We start from the raw sequence: 16,068 nt of genomic DNA, 5'->3' as shown, positions 1-16,068 counted from the left end.
CAAGCTACGTCCGTTTTCCCTTGACGGCCAAAATCTGAATGCAGGCGTTGTTTCTGCGCCAAACCAAAAGTGTGCCTTTTGTCTCCGAGGGACGTTCATTCTGTGTTATGGTCGTCTTTTCCAGAGACGGTGAGGACAAATACACATCTGTGCTGCAAGAGGGACTCCACACAACCCTACAGAGCTTTTTGTATACATGCCCCTAGAGTACAACTGGCCCCAACTTTTGCGTGTGCTGTCTCGAAGAAATTTGACACACAAACACTCCTACCTGGTGCGAGACCCTTCCCCAACAATTTGATAGTTGTACGAGCGAGCGGCAGCTCTTTGAAGTCTTGCTCGCGCTCTGGTGAGCCTTCAAACGACCAGCCGCTCCGCCGAGCGCGCGCCGCACGAGATGAATGAATTAAATTAATCTCGCGCGCATAGCGAACGTTCCTTTTAACCGAGGGAGCGCTTCAGAACAAAAAAGCAAAGTGTGGTAGCAAATGATGAAGCGGTGAGCAATATCGAAAAACGTTTAAAATTTCATCGCTCCAGCTCGTCTAGAACTCGTTATATTCGCGAAAACGGGTTTTGGGACTCTGCTCGGACATCACCGACCACAAACTTTTGCTCATAACTTTATTAGCTACATCGATGAGACGCGCATCGAATGTTCCTCGGAACATAATCACACTCCCCTGGTTAAAATAAATGTCCTAGCTAGCCTACGGTCTTCTTTTTCGCTGAAAAAAGAACTGGAAAAACAGCCGAAATCATTCCAGTACTGAGTGGTCTTATTAGGTCGAATAAACAAGTTTCGCGTGTGCTGTCTCGAAGAAATTTGACACACAAACACTGCTACCTGGTACGAGACCCTTCCCCAACAATTTGATAGTTGTACCTATAATTGTTTTCTAATTACGAGCGGGCGGCAGCTCTTTGAAGAATATCAATCCACTCGTGCTCGGGAGACCGTCCCTGTTGATCGAAAAGTCTCGATTGAGATGAGCTGACACGGTTTCACTGCACGCACATTTTCCTATGATGTTGTTTTCACGACCACAATCGATGAATGCACTCCAGCGGTCTTGAATATTCACGGGTGAACGATTGAACTTGGTCGGGGTTTTGAATCTTCAAGCAGAGTCCCCAAAACCTGTTTTCGCGAATATAACGAGTTCTAGACGAGCTGGAGCGATGAAAATTTAACCGTGCGTCTAAATTCAGAGCGCGATCATTCGCTGCGAATTAGAACCTTCCAACTATCGTAGTTTTCTTTATACGAGCATATGCCAAATCAGAACACCACAGAATGAAGCCTTACACATACTTTTCTACGGAACGCGTGCTCACGTTTGACACCAACATCGCGTCTCGGAAACGAAAATTCAGCCTCGGAGGTCCGAACAAATGTTCGGAAAGTACAATTGGCCGCCATGACCATGCCCACGGCAAAAGCGTCGTAGCATCGCGAAACCTTTTATTACACACGTTCAAAGTGGTGTCCGTAGAGTCTAGAAAGACCAAGGAACACATCGCTGCGAATTAGAACCTTCCAACTATCGTAGTTTTCTTTATACAAGCGGAAATGCAAAATCAGAACACCACAGAATGAAGCCTTACACATACTTTTCTACGGAACGCGTGCTCACGTTTGACACCAACATCGCGTCTCGGAAACGAAAATTCAGCCTCGGAGGTCCGAACACATGTTCGGAAAGTACAATTGGCCGCCATGACCATGCCCACGGTAAAAGCGTCGTAGCATCGCGAAACCTTTTATTACACACGTTCAAAGTGGTGTCCGTAGAGTCTAGAAAGACCAAGGAACACATCGCTGCGAATTAGAACCTTCCAACTATGGTAGTTTTCTTTATACAAGCGGAAATGCAAAATCAGAACGCCACAGAATGAAGCCTTACACATACTTTTCTACGGAACGCGTGCTCACGTTTGACACCAACATCGCGTCTCGGAAACGAAAATTCAGCCTCGGAGGTCCGAACACATGTTCGGAAAGTACAATTGGCCGCCATGACCATGCCCACGGTAAAAGCGTCGTAGCATCGCGAAACCTTTTATTACACACGTTCAAAGTGGTGTCCGTAGAGTCTAGAAAGACCAAGGAACACATCGCTGCGAATTAGAACCTTCCAACTATCGTAGTTTTCTTTATACAAGCGGAAATGCAAAATCAGAACACCACAGAATGAAGCCTTACACATACTTTTCTACGGAACGCGTGCTCACGTTTGACACCAACATCGCGTCTCGGAAACGAAAATTCAGCCTCGGAGGTCCGAACACAGGTTCGGAAATTAGAATTGGCCGCCATGACCATGCCCACGGTAAAAGCGTCGTAGCATCGCGAAACCTTTTATTACACACGTTCAAAGTGGTGTCCGTAGAGTCTAGAAAGACCAAGGAACACATCGGTGCTAGCGGTGACGAGATACGACCAGTATTAATGAAGCGAGATCGAAGAAAGGATCGGTGCCTAAAGTGAGGAAAGCGAATGGCTGGCTTCGATGTGAAAACTTTCAAACGCCGTTTATTTCGCGAAACTCGCATCACACAAGAAAAGAAATCGGTCTCTGTCCAGTCCAGGGGCGGCTGGGAACAAGTGTCCCCCATTTGATATCGTAAATTCAAGGTCGTAATATAGATTTCAGAAATTCAATATTTTCAATGGTAAAACAAAAGGCACCAGGTGGCGGGATTTACCGACCGGTCGGAATTGCTCAGCCGCACTCATGGATCCATTCATTCGAAACGGGTCATCTATCTATTCATTCATAAAAAATTTCATTCCTGGCCGTGTTTTAAAATTAACGAAATCATACTGCGAGGTAAAGCTTCTGTACACCTGGCGTTTTGAAACCTGCCTGCGTCCAGCGTTCTTTCATTTCTGCTGTCACGTGACACGATCCGCCCGAGTAACTCGGGTTTATTAGGGTGAGATTTGAAACACAGCCCTGGTTTAATAAAACCAAACTTAGAATTACGGGAATCGTCTTATTTTTGAAAACGATGTCGTCGAGACCCGTGTTCCACAACAAGTTTAAATTATTTAGGTCAAGTATTTAGAAATTTACCGCCCATTCGTGGTTCTGGTTTTGTTTTTGCAAAAAAAAGCAAATGGCTGCCGCGTGTTTTGCTCGCAACCGGAGGTGATTCAATCGCACGAAGCTCGGAAAGTAGGCTAGCTAGGACATTTATTTTAACCAGGGAGTAAGATTATGTTCCGAAGAACATTCGAGGCGCGTCTCATCGATGTAGGTATTCTAAAAAGAAAGTTATCAACAGAAGTTTACGTGTAAGTAAGGCTTTCACTGTACGATGTTTTGATTTCACATATGCTCGTATAAAGAAAACTACGATAGCTAGAAAGTTCTAATTCGCAGCAAATGATCGCGCTCTGCATTTAGACGCACTGTTAAAATTTCATCGCTCCAGCTAGTCTAGAACTCGTTATATTCGCGAAAACAGGTTTTGGGACTCTGCTCGGAAATTAACAAGCCCGACCAAGTTCAATCGTTCGCCTGTGGATATTCAAGACCGCTGGAGTGCATTCATCGATTGTGGTCGTGAAAACAACATCATAGGAACATGTGTGTGCAGTGAAACCGTGTCAGCTCATCTCAATCGAGACTCATCGATCAACAGGGAGGGTGTCCCGAGCACAAGTGGATGGATATACTTCAAAGAGCTGCCGCTCGCTCGGAATTAGAAAACCATTAAGCTATCCGATTGTCGGGAAAGGGTGTCGCACCAGGTAGGAGTGTTTGTGTGTCAAATTTCTTCGAGATAGCAAACGCAAAAGTTGTTTTATCGACCTAATAAAAGCACTGTCAGTACTCGGCTGATTTCTGGTGTTTTTTCTGTTTTTTTTTTGTTGTTTTTTTTAGTGAAAAAAGATGACTCTTCAGATTACCATTTCTTTTAGGTAATTGAGAAGTTGCATTAAAGAAACCGCCTGCACAGTAAATACAAATGGTTCTATTGCGATTATTTCATAATTGAACCAGAAAAGCACATTAATTTTGGCATGTTTTTTTTTTTTTTAATTATTATTTATCAATACTGCCAGCCCAATATAGGGCCAAGGCAGGAGTGGGGTGATACAGTGTCACACATGCACATTATAAACACAACAGTTCTAAACAAAAAGCAATCTTGGCACCGAAAATTAATATCTACGACATATTCGAAAGAAGAGAAACAATACAGTAACCAAATGTAATACTAGTAATAACAATAACAGTATAGCAGTAAATGTAACAGCAGTAATAAAAAATAAAGACAGTAAAATAATTTCATAAGAGCAATAAAAGCAATCTCGGCACTGAAAAATATTATCTACGGCTTTTTCGAAAGAACAGAGTGAATCAATATCGACAACATCGCCGGGAAGGCTGTTCCACAAATCAATTGTATGCACAAAAAAAGATTGTTTATAGCTATTTATTCGAGCTTTAATAGGGGGCTACGGTCTTTGAGTGATGCAAGCGTTCCGAGTAAAAACTTTTTGGTTTTAAGTAAACGGAGCCATCAATTTTTATACAGTTCTTGAAAATCTGAAAGAACAGCTTCAACCGTTGGCTCTCTCTTCTGTTTGACAGAGGGCTTATATTGGCTCTCCTTTTAAGTTCGGTCACAGACGTAGTTCGTCTGAAATCTGAAAAAACTATACGCACAGCTAGCGACTGAATATCTTCGAGTTCTCTGACCAGAGAGCTCTGCCATGGGCTCCACACTGCAGACGCGTATTCTAACACAGGTCTAATAATTGTCTTATACGCAAGAATTTTAACGGAAGGGGGAGTTTTACCCAGCGTTCTCTTCAGGTACCACAATTTGTTAGTTGCCCGCTCTTTAACATACTCCACATGCCTTTTCCACCCGAGGTCAGAAGACAAAATCACTCCTAAATATTTGTAACTATCCACTTCAGTCAATACTACGCCAGCAACCTCATAGCTAAAGTTTAAGACAGTTCTTTTTGTTGTTATGTGCATGTACTGAGTTTTGCTAATATTAATCTTCATGTTATTTTCACGACACCAAGACGCAATGTTAGCCAGTGCTTTACTCACTTTTGTCTGGTCTTGTATTTCAACAACGGGACTGTAAATGACGCAGTCGTCGGCAAACATTCTTAGCTTAATTGGGACATCTTCATTGGATGGGAACAAACTGTTAACGTAAGTTAAAAAAAGTAGGGGCCCTAAGACAGAACCTTGGGGCACCCCAGAATGAACATCTAACAGCCCTGAGTAAGTACCATTTATATCCACAAATTGTTGACGGTTTGAAAGATATGCATTGATCCACTTAGTCAAAGAAAAGGGAACTCCGAGATCTATTAATGTCTTAATCAGTCTGCGGTGAGGTACCCGGTCGAATGCCTTCGACAGGTCGATGAAAACTGCATCAACCTGCGTACGGTTGTTAACGTAAGTGGCTAATTCATGGTAAAATTCAATCAACTGGGTTACCGTTGACAGGCCACTGCGGAAACCATGTTGGTTGGGGTTTAGAACATTATGCATTTCTAAGAAAGAAACGAGTTGTTTGGTTATGATATGTTCTAGTAATTTACAGGCCGTGCAAGTCATGGAGATGGGACGATTCATGGAGATGGGACGATGGGACGAAGAGTGCTAGAGCGACGATTCATTTTTGATACGAGTGCTTGCTTTCCTCCTGTAATGAACGAGCCCAGGTTGGTTAACACAGCTGGTGTCAAAGTTTATGTACGAACGCAAAAGCTGAAGGTAGTCCTGATTTTTCGAGCCTTTGAACAGTGGCGTGGGGTTTTGTAGTGTCTGAGAATAAAGAGGCACTGCAGACAAGAAGACTGTGTCCTCGGTGTTGCTTGCCCACCCCCGTAAGATGTGGAGACACACTTCATTGAAAACCTACGTGATTTACTAAGACAGGGCTTTCTGCAGAACCCCGTAGGGGGCTGTGCAGAGAATACAGGTCGACATCAAGCCTTCAGAATTCACAGGTACCATTCGACAAGAATGCTGTAGCTGGACTTGAAACAAGCCGACGTGGGAAAGTACGGAAGCCGAGAAAACAAATGTGTCGGCCAAGCCGCAGCAAGGACGTCCCAGCACGACTGCAGACAGCGTTATCCTGGCTGTGCAAAGTGACCACCGTAACACAGAATGGACGTCCCTCGGAGACAAATGGCAGACTTTTGCTTTCAGACAGAAACAACGCCTGCGTTCAAATTTTGGCCGTCAAGGGAAAAGGGACGTAGCTTGAGGGTTCAAACTGAACAGGTAGCAAGCTAGAAGGTTACTCGTGCTTCAGTTTAGCTCATCTTGCGCCAGAAAGTGCAGAAGGGGACAGAATAGAAAGTGTGGGGCCAGTTATACTGTAGGGGCATGTCTACAAAAAGCTCCGTAGGGTTGTGTGGAGGCCCTCTTGCAGCACAGATGTGTATTTGTCCTCACCGTCTCTGGAAAAGACGACCATAACACAGAATGAACGTCCCTCGGAGACAAAAGGCAGACTTTTTGTATTCCGCAGTAACCATGCCTGCGTTCAAATTTTGGCCGTCGAGGGAAGAGGGACGTAGCTTGAGGGTTCAAACTGAACAGATAGCAACCTAGAAGGTTACTCGTGCTTCACTTTAGCTCATCTTGCGCCAGAAAGTGCAGAAGGGGACAAAATAGAAAGTGTCGGGCCAGTTGTACTGTAGGGGCATGTCTGCAAAAAGCTCTGTAGGGTTGTGTGGAGGCCCTCTTGCAGCACATATGTGTATTTGTCCCTTCCCAACAAGTTGATAGTTGTACGTACCTATAATGGTTTTCTAATTACGAGCGAGCGGCAGCTCTTTGAAGTCTTGCTCGCGCTCTGGTGAGCCTTCAAACGACTAGCCGCTCCGCCAAGCGCGCGCCGCACGAGATGAATGAATTAAAATAATCTCGCGCGCATAGCGAACGTTCCTTTTACCCGAGGGAGCGCTTCAGAACAAAAAAGCAAATTGTGGTAGCAAATGGTGAAGCGGTGAGCAATATCGAACCTGAAAATGACTGCTTTCGTGCGGGAAGTCGCATCAGTGCTCGTAGAGTAAACTATCGACTCGATCCGAGGCAAACTACAGTCGTCGGGTCTTCTACGGAACGCGTGCTCACGTTTGACACCAACATCGCGGCTCGGAAACGAAAATTCAGCCTCGGAGGTCCGAACACATGTTCGGAAAGTACAATTGGCCGCCATGACCATGCCCACGGCAAGAGCGTCGTAGCATCGCGAAACCTTTTATTACACACGTTCAAAGTGGTGTCCGTAGAGTCTAGAAAGACCAAGGAACACATCGGTGCTAGCGGTGACGAGATACGACGAGTATTAATGAAGCGAGATCGAAGAAAGGATCGGTGCCTAAAGTGAGGAATGCGAATGGCTGGCTTCGATCCGAAAACTTTCAAACGTCGTTTATTTCGCGAAACTTGAGATGAGCTGACACGGTTTCACTGCACACACACTTTCATATGATGTTGTTTTCACGACCACAATCGATGAATGCACTCCAGCGGTCTTGAATATTCACGGGTGAACGATTGAACTTGGTCGGGGTTTTTAATCTCCAAGCAGATTCCCAAAAACCTGTTTTCGCGAGTATAACGAGTTCTAGACGAGCTGGAGCGATGAAAATTTAACAGTGCGTCTAAATTCAGAGCGCGATCATTCGCTGCGAATTAGAACCTTCTAACTATCGTAGTTTTCTTTATACGAGCATATGCCAAATCACAACACCACAGAATGAAGCCTTACACGTAAACTTTTTATTCGTAACTTTCTTATTAGATTAGCTACATCGATGAGACGCGCCTAGAATGTTCCTCGGAACATCCCACTCGCCTGGTTAAAATAAATGACCCAGCTAGCACTTGTGGATTGATATACTTGAATACAAAGTACAGAGATACAAAAAAAGAAGAGAAAACGCAAGTTCAAAGGCTGTATAGATAATACAACGCCGCTGACAGCGTCTTGCAATAAGCGCAACAGAGAACGTTAAAAGAATGCATGTGCTCGCTTTTGGGCGAGCACACACATAAAAAAACACATTTCTTTTTTTTTTTTCACGATTACCACAGGAAAAAGTCAAATTTCTGAATAATACTGATAAGGTACTTTGTTTCCGCAGGTGTGCACAGCAGGGGCCTCTTTGTCCGTTTAACCTCAGATTGTTATATTATATTAAAAACGCAACACCAGGTAATCCGTAAAATGGGAGAGCGGAACAGGGGAAAATTGTAATGTAATAGCTCACAACAAAGTTGGGAGGAGTGGCAGTAGTGGGCAAGAGGAAAATTAAAACACCATGCAAAGAGTTGCACATGAAACAAACGCTCGATCGACTACAAAACATTGTCAGATATAAATCTGCGATGAGGTAGGCTGTTTCATTCTGTTATGGTTCTGGGAAAAGAGTATTTAAATGCATTTGTAAGCAGATCAAGACCCTATGGCGTCGGGAAGTATTTAAATTCTTTTTTTATATTTGGTTTCTATTCATTTACACTGCAGGCCATTTCCAATCCCCAAGCAGGGTGCGACGAGAAGGAACAAAAAAAAATAACAGTAAACCGACAAATCTGGTACACTGGAGATCACAAAAAGAAAGAAGAAAAAACACAAGTTCAAAGGCTATGTATAGATATAATAGAACGCCGCTCATAGCGTCTTGCAATAAGCTCAAACATAAGAAAGAAGAATTTATGTCCTCGCTCTTTTTTTTTTTCACGATTACCACGGGAAAAAATCAAATCTCTGAACAAACTGATAAGGTACTTACTTCGTTTCCGCAGGTGTGCACAGCAGGGGCTTCGTCCTCACCAGCAAAATACAAAACAACAGATTTCTCCGTTTTAACCTCACGTTTTATTAGGCTTGACGTCAAACTTTATTAGGCCGACAATGCAAGTTTCCGGACGAGCTGTCTCGATGAAAACACACTTGTTCCTATTCAGTGAATTCGCACGAGCTAACACGATTTCATAAAAACACTTTTTGCTTGGAGCAAGTTCTCAGTTGCCATTCAAGCGGTCTTGATTAAGCACAGGTCATCCGCAGCTGAAGGAGGTCACTTGAAACGGAGGGCCAGCCGTGCAACTCGCTCTTGCGCTGCACAAAAAGACAATCTTTAGCGCCCTACATTAAAGATGCACCGAACGTTCTTACGCCATACACATATCTTTTTTTCTTTTCTTCCGTGCGTCAGAGAGTGATGAAACGTTTGAGTTCGTAGAGGCCGGCTTCCTAGCTCCGCGCCGCCGCCGATTCCGTGTTTGATAAAAAAAAAAACTGCTCCGACTTTACTCAACAAGATTAACAATTTAATCAAACGTTTCGTCTCCCATCCGGGAAACATCGTCAGTGAAACCTACAAGCAGGAATGAGGGGAAAAAAACTCGATTCCGTGTTTCGCGTGAAAAGAACAAAAGAATTCGTGCAAGAAGTCGGCTCCAACGGTCGCCCATGCACGCTGTGCGGGTTCAGACATTGCCTTCTTTGCTTTAGCTCACTTCTCTTCACCAACTTTCTTTCGCGGCACATTTTTCACGTACCGGGGTCCCCCTCGAAAGAAAGCCCACCAGGAAAACCTAAGTAATCAAAACTTGGCCAAGCAGTCATTGAGTTAGAGAGGGATTTTTATAGCAGCGTATGATTTAAACAAGAGCAGGAATGTCGACGCGTTTCAGTTTAGAAATATCTGCAGCGACGTGGGGACGGCAACACACGACGTCGCACGAAGCTCAAAAAGTAACTCCCGCCGCGCAAAAACGTGGTTTTGTTTCACAGCATGACGGCATGTTTGGCATCCGATACACTAGAGACGAGATTTTTGAGACGACGAGTACACGAAACGCGAGACGTCGGGAAAAATCATGCAAGACCAAATAGACGATTGATACAGGGTACTTTGTGTCGGGTGGCGTCTTGTGCGACCTAGCTTACACAATTACGGTTCTCAGTTTAGTTTCGTTATTGAAAGGCGACCAAAATTGCTTCTTTGGCGCAGATTAGCCATATTTCGGTGAAATGTAGCAGGATGTAGCAAGGTTAGCCCCTTGGTGCAGTTTGGCGCAATTATCACATCACTGGTATTCCATCATTTCGCGATGGAATACGCGCTTCAAAATACACTTTATATCTTTGCCGAGCATGGACCTATCAAAAAAAGAACTTGCATCAAACACGCATAGGTAATTCTTGCTCGCGCTCTGGTAAAGAGCCTTCAAAAAAACGACCAGCCGCTCCGCCTATGTGCGCCTATATCAATATAGTAGATCCCATTAAAAGCCTTCTTTGCCGACACTCGAAAAAGCGTGCAGAATCTCTCCGAGAACAACATTTCCATCTACCAACCGCCGAGCACAACATAATCTCCTCGCAAAACGCACGCGCTCACACAAACAACGACTTTGGGCAAAGAACAAGGAAATGAGCAAATACCTTCTCGAGTTACGGTAATCCGACCTTCTTCCGTTCTCGGCTCCTTCTGAAAGTGAGCCCGGGCCAGGAGTGCGCAGGAGTAGCCTTCCCAAGCGAAGCGTACCAGACACGTGACTTGTGACGTAGCCCCACTATCTCACGTAAAGATTATTTTCCGCCTAAAACGCTCGATGGATGGCGCTAGCTGTCCCCGGACGCGCGCTCGCCCATACGGGTGATGTTCGACTTTTTTTTTTTTTTCTCGTTTCATTTGGCGCCGTTTGGCGAGTTGTGAGTATCAAAGTAAGCACATCAAACATATTTCAAAAACCATATTGTTGTCTTTATTGGCACTTAAAGTACAACAAAAAATATGTACACTGTTTTAGGGCGTGTTAAAGTCCTTCAGAACGAACTCAGGCCCTAAAGATTCGGCGAACGAGAACAGAGATCGCTTGCTTTTTCGACAATTCTTCAAAAGAGTGCGTTCTAAAAACCTTTCTGACGCGCCCCCCCCCCCCTCCCCACACACACACACACACAAAAAAGGTGAATTACACGAGTATGAATTAACGAACAAGTTTCAAACGAAAATAGGTGAAAAACAAACAACTGTCAAACTGAACGCACGGCCCGAAAATCAATTTCAGTCAGAGGTAAAAAAAAGAAAAGATTATGCATCTTAACAAATACGATAATTGAACTTCAGCGGCTAACATGACATCAAAAAGAATCGTGACACGGGTAGTCGTCCTGAGGCGGCTTCCTTTTAGCTCGCGAAGATGACCGGCCCCAAAATGAACCACGCAAATTCCTTTCTGCAAATTGTTTCATCAGAGTCTTGAATGAATCCTGATGTGCTTCGAGATCCACTGATCACGCCCAGAGACTTAACCACGCATATCCATACGATACGAGGAGTCATCATTCGTTAATAAGCGCTGGCGGAGAGACGAAACTTACCGATCGGAACTTACCGCTGGGAAACGAAAGAACAAAACTTAAGAAGCTAAACCGGAATTGCCACTCTACTCTGCGGCACAGTATCTACACAAACCTTTTGAAAGCTCAATTCCATTTCTCGAAGCATTGTTCGACCCTAGTTTTAACAGGCAACCAAAACAGGTGCGCGCGCCGCACGAAAACCGTTGGGCCGTTGGCAGGGACGAGGAGCAGACGAGCAGACCAGCAGACGCCAAACGCGCCGCGCGCTCTCGCCGGAAACCGGAAACGGCGGCAGATGTCGGCGCGACCTCAGCGCCTTCGCAGCCTTTCGGTGCGTTGCGGCGGATGCGTGAACCCTTCATGTAAAGATCGAGGGCGGAACCGCCACCAGGGGAGAAATTAGACGCTGTCGGCCTCTAGCGACACTCGTTTGAACCGCCAAGCTGCGTTCTCCTGCCCGGGCCCAGACAGAACACGCACAGCAACAGCCAGGCGCCGTTGAGGCGAGGGTGACTCATCCTTGCTCCGACAAAAACATCACGTGACCTGGAGTGAGAAAACACACAGAACCCAAACCGAAACCCTGGATCATGATGATGATACCTTCTCCAAACCCCTAACGGTCAAAACCCGCGCAAAAATGTCGACGCACGTCGTAACGGTACCCAGGGTGCTATTACGTTCTGTGTCGACCTTTTTCAACTAGAGCCTAGAATTACAACTCTTTAATTAAAACCGACCGAATCTAAAAACAAAAATATCTATTGTACCCTTTGTTGAAATGACAACACTTTTCTTTTCTATTCCAGAAATCCTCTCTCTGCCGCTAGTCCCTACCTCAGTCGCCCAACTTCACAAACGGCCGCCCAAATCCACGTCTGTGTGTGCGCTTCGTTGCGAGTCAAGAGAAGAGGGTGCGCGGGCGAGCTGGTGAATGTTAACAACGTTGAAATAGCCCGAGACTGGGGTAGAGAAGAAGCTTGAAATAGTAGAAGGGACAGAAAATGTCTATTTTCTGTCCCTTCTACGATTTGATGCTTCTACCCCAGTCTCGGGTGATTTCAAAACGGCCGTGCCCCGTCTCAACGTGGACGCTTCCGTGAACGTGTGTGTGTGTGTGCACTTTCCTGGTGAACTTTGGATTACTCTGGACTTTGGATAACATCTGGACCGCTAGACACCATGCAAGGAAAGGTATTTGAGAATGCTTCTATCTCTCTCTCTCGTGGTTTGAATAGGAGTCCGGACTATAAAGCGCTCGGCCGCGCTTCGAAATCTCTTCGCGTAACAAATATTGATTAAAAAAAAAAGTATTCGCTTCTAAAATTTCTCTTATTCCCAGCGTCATGTACACGCATTTCTTGCGTGGAACAACGAATGAATAACTGCTATGTGCGTTTAATTCGATCTAGAAATCCCGTCGCGCCCGTTTGTTTACTATCTGCCTTCCAGGTTAGACAACGTTCCCTCAAAAAATCCTAAAAAATCACCAATTCGTGCTAGAAGTGCGTGCCTCGGACAAGAAGTAGCGAACATTAAGAGCCTTAGTTTGCGATTAAATAAGCTTCTGCACGCGCCTAATTAATACTCAAAGTCGCGCTTTCCCACACGGCCAATGCATGAATTTCGCTCTAAACGTGCCTCCCCTGCTGCTTCAAAAAATCACAAAAAATCACCAATTCGTGCTACAAGTCCCTGCTTCGGGCGAGAGTTAGCGAACAATTAGCGCCTTATTTTACGATTAAATAAGCTTCTGCACGCGCCTAATTAATACTCAAAGTCGCGCTTTCCCACACGGCCAATGCATGAATTTCGCTCTAAACGTGCCTCCCCTGCTGCTTCAAAAAATCACAAAAAATCACCAATTCGTGCTACAAGTCCCTGCTTCGGGCGAGAGTTAGCGAACAATTAGCGCCTTATTTTACGATTAAATAAGCTTCTGTACGCGCCTAATTAATACTCAAAGTCGCGCTTTCCCACACGGCCAATGCATGAATTTCGCTCTAAACGTGCCTCCCCTGCTCCTTCAAAAAATCACAAAAAATCACCAATTCGTGCTACAAGTCCCTGCTTCGGGCGAGAGTTAGCGAACAATTAGCGCCTTATTTTACGATTAAATAAGCTTCTGCACGCGCCTAATTAATACTCAAAGTCGCGCTTTCCCACACGGCCAATGCATGAATTTCGCTCTAAACGTGCCTCCCCTGCTGCTTCAAAAAATCACAAAAAATCACCAATTCGTGCTACAAGTCCCTGCTTCGGGCGAGAGTTAGCGAACAATTAGCGCCTTATTTTACGATTAAATAAGCTTCTGCACGCGCCTAATTAATACGCAAAGTCGCGCTTTCCCACACGGCCAATGCATGAATTTCGCTCTAAACGTGCCTCCCCTGCTGCTTCAAAAAATCACAAAAAATCACCAATTCGTGCTACAAGTCCCTGCTTCGGGCGAGAGTTAGCGAACAATTAGCGCCTTATTTTACGATTAAATAAGCTTCTGCACGCGCCTAATTAATACTCAAAGTCGCGCTTTCCCACACGGCCAATGCATGAATTTCGCTCTAAACGTGCCTCCCCTGCTGCTTCAAAAAATCACCAATTCGTGCTACAAGTCCCTGCTTCGGGCGAGAGTTAGCGAACAATTAGCGCCTTATTTTACGATTAAATAAGCTTCTGTACGCGCCTAAATAATACTCAAAGTCGCGCTTTCCCACACGGCCAATGCATGAATTTCGCTCTAAACGTGCCTCCCCTGCTGCTTCAAAAAATCACAAAAAATCACCAATTCGTGCTACAAGTCCCTGCTTCGGGCGAGAGTTAGCGAACAATTAGCGCCTTATTTTACGATTAAATAAGCTTCTGCACGCGCCTAATTAATACTCAAAGTCGCGCTTTCCCACACGGCCAATGCATGAATTTCGCTCTAAACGTGCCTCCCCTGCTCCTTCAAAAAATCACAAAAAATCACCAATTCGTGCTACAAGTCCCTGCTTCGGGCGAGAGTTAGCGAACAATTAGCGCCTTATTTTACGATTAAATAAGCTTCTGCACGCGCCTAATTAATACTCAAAGTCGCGCTTTCCCACACGGCCAATGCATGAATTTCGCTCTAAACGTGCCTCCCCTGCTGCTTCAAAAAATCACAAAAAATCACCAATTCGTGCTACAAGTCCCTGCTTCGGGCGAGAGTTAGCGAACAATTAGCGCCTTATTTTACGATTAAATAAGCTTCTGCACGCGCCTAATTAATACTCAAAGTCGCGCTTTCCCACACGGCCAATGCATGAATTTCGCTCTAAACGTGCCTCCCCTGCTGCTTCAAAAAATCACAAAAAATCACCAATTCGTGCTACAAGTCCCTGCTTCGGGCGAGAGTTAGCGAACAATTAGCGCCTTATTTTACGATTAAATAAGCTTCTGCACGCGCCTAATTAATACTCAAAGTCGCGCTTTCCCACACGGCCAATGCATGAATTTCGCTCTAAACGTGCCTCCCCTGCTGCTTCAAAAAATCACAAAAAATCACCAATTCGTGCTACAAGTCCCTGCTTCGGGCGAGAGTTAGCGAACAATTAGCGCCTTATTTTACGATTAAATAAGCTTCTGTACGCGCCTAATTAATACTCAAAGTCGCGCTTTCCCACACGGCCAATGCATGAATTTCGCTCTAAACGTGCCTCCCCTGCTCCTTCAAAAAATCACAAAAAATCACCAATTCGTGCTACAAGTCCCTGCTTCGGGCGAGAGTTAGCGAACAATTAGCGCCTTATTTTACGATTAAATAAGCTTCTGCACGCGCCTAATTAATACTCAAAGTCGCGCTTTCCCACACGGCCAATGCATGAATTTCGCTCTAAACGTGCCTCCCCTGCTGCTTCAAAAAATCACAAAAAATCACCAATTCGTGCTACAAGTCCCTGCTTCGGGCGAGAGTTAGCGAACAATTAGCGCCTTATTTTACGATTAAATAAGCTTCTGCACGCGCCTAATTAATACGCAAAGTCGCGCTTTCCCACACGGCCAATGCATGAATTTCGCTCTAAACGTGCCTCCCCTGCTGCTTCAAAAAATCACAAAAAATCACCAATTCGTGCTACAAGTCCCTGCTTCGGGCGAGAGTTAGCGAACAATTAGCGCCTTATTTTACGATTAAATAAGCTTCTGCACGCGCCTAATTAATACTCAAAGTCGCGCTTTCCCACACGGCCAATGCATGAATTTCGCTCTAAACGTGCCTCCCCTGCTGCTTCAAAAAATCACCAATTCGTGCTACAAGTCCCTGCTTCGGGCGAGAGTTAGCGAACAATTAGCGCCTTATTTTACGATTAAATAAGCTTCTGTACGCGCCTAATTAATACTCAAAGTCGCGCTTTCCCACACGGCCAATGCATGAATTTCGCTCTAAACGTGCCTCCCCTGCTGCTTCAAAAAATCACAAAAAATCACCAATTCGTGCTACAAGTCCCTGCTTCGGGCGAGAGTTAGCGAACAATTAGCGCCTTATTTTACGATTAAATAAGCTTCTGCACGCGCCTAATTAATACTCAAAGTCGCGCTTTCCCACACGGCCAATGCATGAATTTCGCTCTAAACGTGCCTCCCCTGCTCCTTCAAAAAATCACAAAAAATCACCAATTCGTGCTACAAGTCCCTGCTTCGGGCGAGAGTTAGCGAACAATT

At 45.0% G+C, this 16,068-nt stretch overlaps 2 long non-coding RNA genes across 3 annotated transcripts in view; one reads left to right on the top strand and one right to left on the bottom strand.

Annotated features, from left to right (window-relative positions):
* LOC121834394 overlaps window positions 1-16,068 on the top strand; it is a 169,817-nt gene that overhangs the window by 5,863 nt on the left and 147,886 nt on the right. Inside the window, exon 2 of one of the 2 annotated variants that reach the window (XR_006077179.1) lies at window positions 12,198-12,582. This is a non-coding gene — a long non-coding RNA (uncharacterized LOC121834394). Of the gene's footprint in view, window positions 1-11,849; window positions 12,583-16,068 lie in introns of those variants that run through there. The other variant, XR_006077180.1, reaches the window with a different exon arrangement.
* Window positions 8,867-10,525, bottom strand: LOC121834389. Its single transcript, XR_006077169.1, has 2 exons — window positions 10,465-10,525; window positions 8,867-9,132 (listed from the first exon to the last, which is right to left on the bottom strand). It is a non-coding gene; the product is annotated as an uncharacterized LOC121834389 (long non-coding RNA).

Source organism: Ixodes scapularis, unplaced genomic scaffold (assembly GCF_016920785.2).
Source record: "Ixodes scapularis isolate PalLabHiFi unplaced genomic scaffold, ASM1692078v2 ptg001131l_1___fragment_1__unscaffolded, whole genome shotgun sequence".
NCBI classification, from domain to species: domain Eukaryota; kingdom Metazoa; phylum Arthropoda; class Arachnida; order Ixodida; family Ixodidae; genus Ixodes; species Ixodes scapularis.
The sequence above is the reverse complement of the archived record's forward strand: the minus strand, read 5'-3'. Positions and strand labels throughout refer to the sequence as shown.